The 9373-nt window shown below is 41.5% G+C and overlaps 1 pseudogene; it reads right to left on the bottom strand.

Moving 5' to 3' along the window:
- Window positions 1-3885: 3885 nt before the first annotated feature.
- The window catches only part of LOC119352659, a 10337-nt pseudogene continuing 4849 nt past the window's right edge, over window positions 3886-9373 (bottom strand).

Below are 9373 nucleotides of genomic sequence, written 5' to 3'. Positions count from 1 at the left end.
ACCCATTGCAATGCCCGTGTGACCGGTGACAATGCCAATGGAAATGCTGCAACACTTGTTGCTGAACCAGACGAAGATATATCATCACAGCCAGTTGTCCCTTTTGTTGGAATGATTTTTGACAATGTTGAAGAAGCTCAGCGTGTTTACAATGAATATACTTCGAAGATGGGCTTTGGAACTCGCATTGTGACATCAAAGCATAGTAGGAAAAATAGCTTGGAACAGAAGCGCATCCTAATCTATAGAGTTTTTGAGTGCATACACTCACGGAAGGATCCTTCGAAGAATGTTGGTGGAAGCATTTCTGACGGGGCTGCAACAAATCAAAGTGATGATGTTGATATGAGCTATGCTAGTAATAAAAAATCTCCAAGCAAACAAGCTGGCATCTATATGGATGTGAGCGATAAGAGGCGAAGAAACCGGTTGGAGCGATATGATTGCAAGGCTCGTATAGGTGTTAGCCTCAAAGACGGTAGCTGGGTTGTGACAGATTTTGAGGCCGATCACACACACCAGCTGATGTTGCAAAGGGGGCGTCGGAGATTTTGCCGCTCTCACAAAAAGATCCCCGATGTAGACATGCAATACATCACTTCGCTGCACTATCGCAACATATCAACGGCTAATATGATGGGCTTGCTTGGAGATGCACGGTGTTGCAATCCTAGGAGTTTGCCGTATGTGAAGACTGATGTGACAAATGCAAGAGCAAAGCTGCGAAGGGGCCTGTCAGAGCGTGATTTGAAGCTGACAATCGAGTACTTTGAGAGAAGACAAGTGGAGAATCCCAACTTCTTTTTCTCGAAGCTAGAAGAAGATGGAGCTGTTAGGGCACTTTTCTAGGTTGATGGGAGAACAAGGGCCTTGTATCCAAAGTACAAAGATTGTGTATTTTTCGACACCACATTCTGCACCAATCGCTACAACTTGCCCTTTCCTCCGATTGTTGGCATTAACAACCACACACATACTGTTTGCTTGGGGTGCGCTTTGTTGCCTGATGAGACCATCGAAACTTTCAAGTGGGTCTTCCAGCAATGGATGTTGGCAATGAATAACGAGCATCCGTTGAACATTATGACTGATCAAGACCAGGCAATGGCTAAAGCCATCTCAATGGTATTTCCACATTCAACACATAGATGTTGCAAGTGGCACGTCTTCCGCGTTGCAAGGACGAATCTAGGGAAGATGTTGGGCAAGGATGAGCCTTTTGCTGAAGCATTCTATGGTTGCATCAATGATTCTGATACCGTTGAGGAGTTTGAAGAACGGTGGAAGCAGATGGTCGAGTCATTTGGTGTGGCTGATAAGAAACACCTCAAGAACATGTGGGACAGCAGGGAGATGTGGGCTCCTGTGTACTTTAGGAATAAGTTCTTCCCATTCACAGGAACAACCGGGCGGTCCGAGGGCCTGAATTCCTACTTCAAGACTTTAAATTATCATGGAGACTCGGTTTGGACATTTGTCCAGCAGTTTGAGCTTTGCCAGGAGCTAATGCTTGATCATGAAGACAATGCTGGCTTCATCAATGAAGCGACGAGGCCTCCGCTCTGGGACAAGTAAGTCCAAAGTCATGTAGCATTTTTTAGTTTTCCAGCACAGTGTGGTTGCAGCATTTCTTTGAAACATATGTAGCAATTCTTATTGATGTTGGAAGCTTTTTTTGTTTGCAGCTACAACATTGAAAAGCAAGCTGCAGATTTCTATACCAGAGAGGTATTTTCCAAGTTTCAGAAACTATTGGCTAAATCAACAGGCTATGGTTTGCAATATCAGCGGCAAGGGGATGTCATCTGGTTTTGCCTTGTTGCAAATTATGGCGTCAACCCAAAAGTGTACACGATGCGTGTTGCTCCTAAAGATCAGGCATACATGTGCACCTGCAACATGTTTGAGATGTGTGGGCTGATCTGCCCACATATCATCCGTGTCATGGTGCACCTGAATGTGCAAACGATACCTGCGACTTACATGCTTCCAAGATGGTCTAAGAGAGCAACCGACCTTGCGCCTGAACCGGGCGATGGGCATAGAGCTATGCATTTCGGCGTCCCCACGACAAACACCCTAAAGTTTAACTCTCTATGCCGGAAGTTTGGGAAACTCGCTTCTGATGCTTGCTTCAATGATGAAGCTTATAGTTTTGTCTCTGGGCTAATTGATCAGGGCAGTGTTGGGGTTGCTGCAATAAAAGCTAGAACAACTGATGGGTTTGCAGGAGACGAAGAAGGCCAAGGTCATGCAGGAAATGAACAAGTCTCAGGGGGTCCAAGTACAGGTCAGCGGGATCCACCCCCCCGTAGGACTGCGGAACCCACCAAAGTCAGCAAAGAAGGGGAGGCCAAAGGAGAAAGAGAAGCGCAGGAAACCACTAATTGAGATTCGAGAAGATGAAATGAAGAAGAAAGCAAAGAAGGACGCGGTGAAAACGAAGAAAGCTCCAAAGCCAAGGGAAAAGAAGACTCCATGCAAATATTGTGAAGATGAAGATCACAACGTGAAGGATTGCCAACTCCTTGCAGCTTTTCTTGCTGTGAGTGCGAGCGCGAAAGCTCCGGGTGTCGAAACAATCCTTACACTTTAGGATATTTTTGTGAGGGAAAAAATGATGAATTGCCTTGTAACACCCCATGACTTATGATAATAAGTTGTGTTGACTAGCTGTGAATGTTTGTTTTGTGGGATTGCAACATATTACTACATGCGTGGTTTGAAAAAAGTAGAATGTTGCTTTTTACAAGAGTTGTTTTAAAAAAAATTCTTATTGTTATATGTTTGTGAGAGCTTACTTTTTGTAGTATGATGGTGCCAAAATTTGTTGAATTTTTGAAAAAAAGCAGAATGTGGGTTTTTCTTATTTTTTTTAAAAAAATAGTACTCAATGGTTGTTGTAACCACAACTTGATCCATGCTTAAAAACAACATGTTTTAAGCTTTTGAAAAGCATGGTTGAAGCTTTTAAAAAACATGGTTGAATCTTTTTGAAAATATGGTTGAAGCTTTTAGGAAACATGTTTGAAGCTTTAAGAAAACATGTTTAGAAGATTTCTGAAAAGCATGGTTGCAGCTTTTTAAAAACATGGTTGAAGCTTCTGTAAACAAGGTTGCAACTTTTAGGAAACATGGTTGAAGCTTTTGAAAACCTGGTTGTAACTTTTTCAAAGTATGGTTGAAACTTTTTCAAAATATGGTTGCAGCTTTTAGGAAACATGGTTGAAGCTTTTTGCAAACATGGTTGAAGCTTTTTAAAACATGATTGAAGCAAAATAACAAGTTTGAAAAGGAAAAAGCCTTGAATGATTTAAAGTGTTGATTTAGCTGTACAGCAAAAGTTGGGAAAGGAAGCATATTTACATTATGCTTCCAGCAAAAATATTGTAGGGATGTAGCTAATTTGCAGGTAAAAAAGTATATTTTGGCTCTGCAACAAATCTAACAGAAGGTTGTAGCTATTTCCTGTGAGCTTCCAGCAATTTAAGTGTGTGACAAAAAAAATAGCATTCACATATTATTTTTCAGAAAAATATGTTTTGAGGGGGAAAATGCACAGAGATATTTTCATATTCAGAACCAGTGAAACAAAAAACAATTGTCAACGCATGATCATGTTGGAAAACAGAAGAACGCATCCATTAAAAACATAAGTGCATCATCCAAATATCAAGTTATCATCGTTTTACATACCAAAAGGACACATGTTTACTGGAGGTATCAACAATTTACATACGAACGCACACTACTCTAATCCTATCAAAACGCTACCACCTCGGACATGATCTAGACCTAACGAAGAAACAAGCTTGTTCGTCTTGAACCTTCCAGAAAATCAAGCCGCCAACTCATCGTTGAACGCCCGCTCCTTTGGGGCGTTGTTCATTGGGTGGCTGAAAAGGTTGTATGCCACATCGATGCGGTGTCGCGCCATGTCTTCCTGTAAAAAATGAATACACAAAGTAAGCAAGTATGATACTAGTTATTATTGAGTTGCATGGGTGATGAATGCAAAAAGTTCACATCCATCCACCGCAAAAAATTGATATGGATGTAGCAAAATTATGATATGGATGAAGCAAAAGCAGAATGTAGTTGTAGCACACTAGACATATGGATGTAGCTAAAAAAGCCTAGTAGGTACAAACTAGGCTTTAACATGGTATTCTTCTGTTGCATGAGTATTGAAAACAAAGAAAGTAGATTGTAACAAAATGACAAGACAAAAAATTAAAAATGTGTACTTGCTTGAACTCTCTCATTGACTTCCCATCATAGTTCTCCACATACTTGAGCCCAAAAAAACCACAATCACATCTGTGAGATAAAAAAAAGTTCTCCATCATACTTCCCATGCGTAGTTGAAAAAACAAAATGTTGAAATGGAACACATGATTGAAGCAAAATTCAAAAAGAAAACTCACAGGGTATCTTGCTTTGGGTAATCCTCTAGGTCAACACGGGCAAAGGATCCAACATTGACATTGAATTCGCCGCACTCTTGTGCGAGGGTTGCAAAGTTTGTGATCTAGCACCGAAAACACACACAAAAGTTTCAAAAATAAAATGAGGTGTGCAAAGATGACAACAAGGCATTTATGTAGATGAATCTGAAGGCTAAATAGAAAAAATTAGAGAGCATGAGCATACCAGGTTATTGGCTTGCTTCTTCAAAGGAGATTGTTTTCCTTATGAATGGATTGAGTCAAATACATTCCACTGCTTGTGAAGCAAGTTTGCGCAAACAACTATCCAATGGCGATCATGAACAATTGTGAAAAAGAGCTGCAAAAAACAAAAGAAAGGCGAAAAGGTACTCAGAACATGTAAAAAATGTTACAGCCGCGTCACATCATTGGATCATATTTGGAAGTTATTTGTGGTGTGGAACAAAAGAAAGCTTCGTGAAACTTACGAGGTCAAACTTTTGAACCTTGAACACTTTCATAGCCCTTTCAAGCTCAGCCATGAGTTTTGGTGGTTGGAAAGTTGATGGGTCTTGTTTTAGTAGGATCTACTTGAAAGATACAACAAAATGGTTAGTGTGTGTTGCAACAAAAATGTGAAAAGAAAGAAAAGAATGAAGCATTGCTTGTTTTTACAAAAACTTACCCCCGCGTGGACTGAGAAAATGTATTTCTTCAGCTCCTGTTCTTTTGCTGCACGGGATGCAATGTTGTTCATCTCGATACATAGTGACATGACCTCATCATTCATATCCCCATGAGGCTTGAAGCATACAAGGAATTTCTTGTATCCAATGTAAAATCCACCTAGCTTAATGAAAGGTGTCCTGTTACCATAGATGCAACCAAAATGAATCATTTGTTTCGAGCAGAAAAAATAAAAAAATAGAAAGCAAAAACAGATAAGGCTTAGGTAGCTCACACTTGTTCATTGGGTTGTGATTTCCTCAATGGTTTCCCATGTTTTACAAACCTCTCATACATTTCTGCAGCCTTGTCGACCTTTTGCTTCTTTGCCTTGGTATTTTTTATGGTTGGAACTTTGGCCATCCTCTTCTTCCTAGTGTTGTTGTCATGTGTGCTAGGGCCACTGCTTGCATCAGCAAAATGCTCTTCCGTAGCGACCATCTTAAGAGCTATAGCAAAAAAATACAAATGGATGAGTTTGCAAGAGATTGTACAAAAAGAATTTGCTGGAATCACACAAATGTGAAAAAATGATATGGAGAAAAACAAAAAGAAATGATGCAAGATGAAGGAAGCATACTTGGGCTGTCATCATCGTCTGAAACAGGAAACACGGGGATGTTTGCATAGATGGGGCTGACTGTGCTCTTCTTAATTATAGGCTCATCCGTGGAATGCATCATCTCATAGTCTTCGGAGCCCTTTGGGAACAACTCACAGGATGGCTCGTCATCCCAAATGCCGGCTGTCGCACTCCTGGGTGCATCATAGAAGAGTGGGGGGCTATGAGGTGAGGCATTGCCTTCCATCTCGAAACTCACTCTTTGTTGCTCACAAGTTTCCGCAGCCTCTGTTGCAACTTCTAGGTTCAATCCGGTGATTTCATCCTTGTTGATGCTAGGTGTTGTACCTTGAGCTTGAGCTTGAGCACCAATGTCGGCATTTGCAGCTTTAGCATCATTCTCTTTTCCGCGACATTCGTCCATGATAGGTGCTTCAAAGGAAAAGTTGGGTTCATTGGTAGCTGTGATGGCGTCTCCAACATCACGAAGGAGAGCAGCCATCCGGTTGCACTGCAATTCCTTTAAACACTGTCCAAACTTGCCTACTACACCATCCACCTCTGCTGCAAAAATACCCTTGTGCTTGTCGTAGAGCATTTGAAAATGAGTTGGTACCTACAAGAAGGCAAGTGGCCAACATTTTTAGTGACAAGTATATCCAGATTTTGAGAAGTATGGATGTAAAAAAACACAAATGTGGGTGTAGCACATTAGAGGTATGGATGAAGCGAGAAACAAGTAGGTGTGCTGCTGTGTCACTATGTATCAAATAAACAGTGTGATCGTAGCAATTTACTGTCATGGATGAAGCATAAAAAACAAATGGTCTATACCTCTAGGTAGTAAATTATTGATATGGATGTAGCAAAATTATGATATGTTTGAAGCAAAAACAGAATGTAGTTGTAGCACACTAGACATATGGATGCAGAAAAAAAGCCTAGTAGGTATGAACTTAAACCACATATGAAGCAAAAACAAAACATGGTTGTAGCACATCAGAATGAGGGATGCAGCAAACAAAATATACACTTGCAACTGGGTATAGTAAATAATGCAAAGCCAAAGGCAAACAGGAAATGAATACAAAGAAAAAGATAGTGTAGATGGGGGAAAGTACCCTTAGATCTTGTATGCTAGGGAATGATTGCTGCAGACAATCGTTGAGCAAGGATGATAGGTGTGGTTCAGCTTCAACATTTTGTTGAGCCTCGTTTGATTGAGAGTCCTTTGCTTGAATTTCAGCATCTTGAATTTGGCTTCCTTGGCCACTAGTTCCTTGACCACTAGGTGCTTCAGCACCAACTCCCTGCCCACTGGCTGCTTCAGCACCAACTTCCTGTCCCGTGAGTTGTGCTGCATAGGGGGTGTTGCACAAACTCCGTATCTAGGAAAACAAAACATGAGTGGCGGAAATAAGAAGGCTGCCATAACCTAAATGGAAAAGCAAAGATTGCTACATGCAAATTCAGTGAGCAAAAAACATGGGGGTCTTAATACTCCATTGGCAAAGGAAAATACATAGGCGGGATGTAGCAAAATTACTTGGGTGTGTTTCCCGTAGAAAGGTTGGACAAGAGTAAGCTTGTTCTTGTCAACTTTATCGAACCAATCAAAATCCTTTTGACAAACAAAATGTATCCTCGGCACGGAATAATCAATGGCATGCTCATTTGGGAGGTCGGCCAGAATATCAATATGATCCATGTATATGATCTGCATAGAATGGAAAAGGACATTAGCCAACAAAAACATAAATGCGAGCTATAGAAATGTATATAAGGTTTCATGCAGCAAAGAAAAAAATGCATGTATTTCATAATGTTGCGTTGCATACCGCTAACATGGGAAGGCATGAGGCGATTTGAAACTCCACTGCTTTCTCTGTATTTGCTTGCATCCTCTTCTTCTCTTGAAAGACTCCAACCTCCTCCATCACTCGTGCTAACAAGTGCTCATCCCAAGCGAATTCATGCACCAAAGACATATCTTTCAAGGAAGCTAGATACTCAAGATTCACCATATTGCCAGTGCCTGGGCACAAAACTGTTGCCAACGCAAGGAGTGTCCAAGTCCTATTTATCATAACCACGTCCTCATCGCTGCAACTAGTGAGCAACTTGACAACATGGGCGATTGGAGCCCTGTTCCCCTCCTTGTAGATTCTGCGAAGATCATGTTCATCACTCTTCTTAAGAAGCTTCATGGGTCTATCACCGGATGGCACGTTAAAAATCCTTTTCACCATGAGCTTGCTGAAGGTGATGGACTTGTTCTTGTGTTTGAACTCAGAGAGTATGTGATTCGTGTTCATTACAACAAACTCAATGAGCTCATGGGGCACCTTGAAAGACCGGATGTCCAACAAGTCTCCAAACGGTCCCTCCCTTATGATTCTCTGTTTTTTTGGTGTTACTTGCTTCCCAATCTCAGCCAGCCTTTTTGAGTTAAACCTTGACTTAAAGCCACATAGATTGCCTTTCTTCTTGATCTTCTTCTTAACCTTCTTACTCCCTTCATTCTCACCAGCGGTGCCTGCGACATCTACAAAAAGGTAAAAAACAAGTCAATAAAACCCTAAAACTGCATCATCAGTAGCTAGGAAAAAACATACAAGAACACCTAAAAAATCTGTAAAACCTATGAAACATACAAGCACACATAAAAATGTACAGAATAAAACATTGCACTCTAAAATTAGCATTTTATACAAGTACGTCTGCTATAGAATAAAACCTAGGAGATTTTGCAGCACCAAGAAACCTATTTACAAATTTACATGGCAAACAAGGATGCCTCTATGCGGTGTGTGATTCCTTCAGGATCTCAAACAAGTTAATTTTCAGCGTCATTCTATTCAGCGCTGGAGTTTGAGATACATAAGTAAGAGTTCACATGTTTCGTGTAACTCTGCTGCTGCGAACACGCGTTCGGCGCAAGGCCGGTCATAACTCCGTCACTCCGTGTAAGCTACTGGTAAATCCGCTGCATAAGATTCATGTTCAGAGATGAATTCATTTCTGTCTGTTCTAGTTTCCGCAACCAAATCTGAGATGATCCTCGATTCATAAGCAGGGGTATTGGGCTGCGGAGTTCAAACTTGGTTCATCATACGCAAAAAAAGGTTCGGAATACATATTGATCTAGTACATTTGCTGGTAAACTCTAGTACTCCTACATGCTTGCAGATGATGATCTTAGACAAAGTGCACGTACATTTGCAAAAGTACAAAGTTGGTTTCGGCCGTATATACAACACAAAAACACAAACACAGCAGTGTGCATGCATCTTCACATGGTGATCTGAAGTTTACTGTGTTCTATTGTATCATCTAAAACAAAATGTTCCTCACAAATTCCCCTCGGAAGTGTCCAGTGACCATTTAAACATAGCAATACCATTTCCATGTATCCAATAGTTCGTGGATGAACAAAATCCCAATTCCTCCCAAATCCTAATCCCAATCCCATCCCAAATCCCTAGTGAACACAAGATTCAAATCCACCACCCCACCCCCTCCATCTGCCCACGGGAACACCACCCGCCCCCTCCCTCTGCCCACAGGAACACCACCCCGCCCCCTCCCTCGACCCGCGGGAACACCACCCCGTCCCCGTCCGCGCCGGCGCCGGCGCCGGCCCGTGGGAACACTA

The sequence above is a fragment of the Triticum dicoccoides genome, chromosome 1A (genome assembly GCF_002162155.2).
Source record: "Triticum dicoccoides isolate Atlit2015 ecotype Zavitan chromosome 1A, WEW_v2.0, whole genome shotgun sequence".
Taxonomy (NCBI): Eukaryota; Viridiplantae; Streptophyta; class Magnoliopsida; order Poales; family Poaceae; genus Triticum; species Triticum dicoccoides.
The sequence above is the reverse complement of the archived record's forward strand: the minus strand, read 5'-3'. Positions and strand labels throughout refer to the sequence as shown.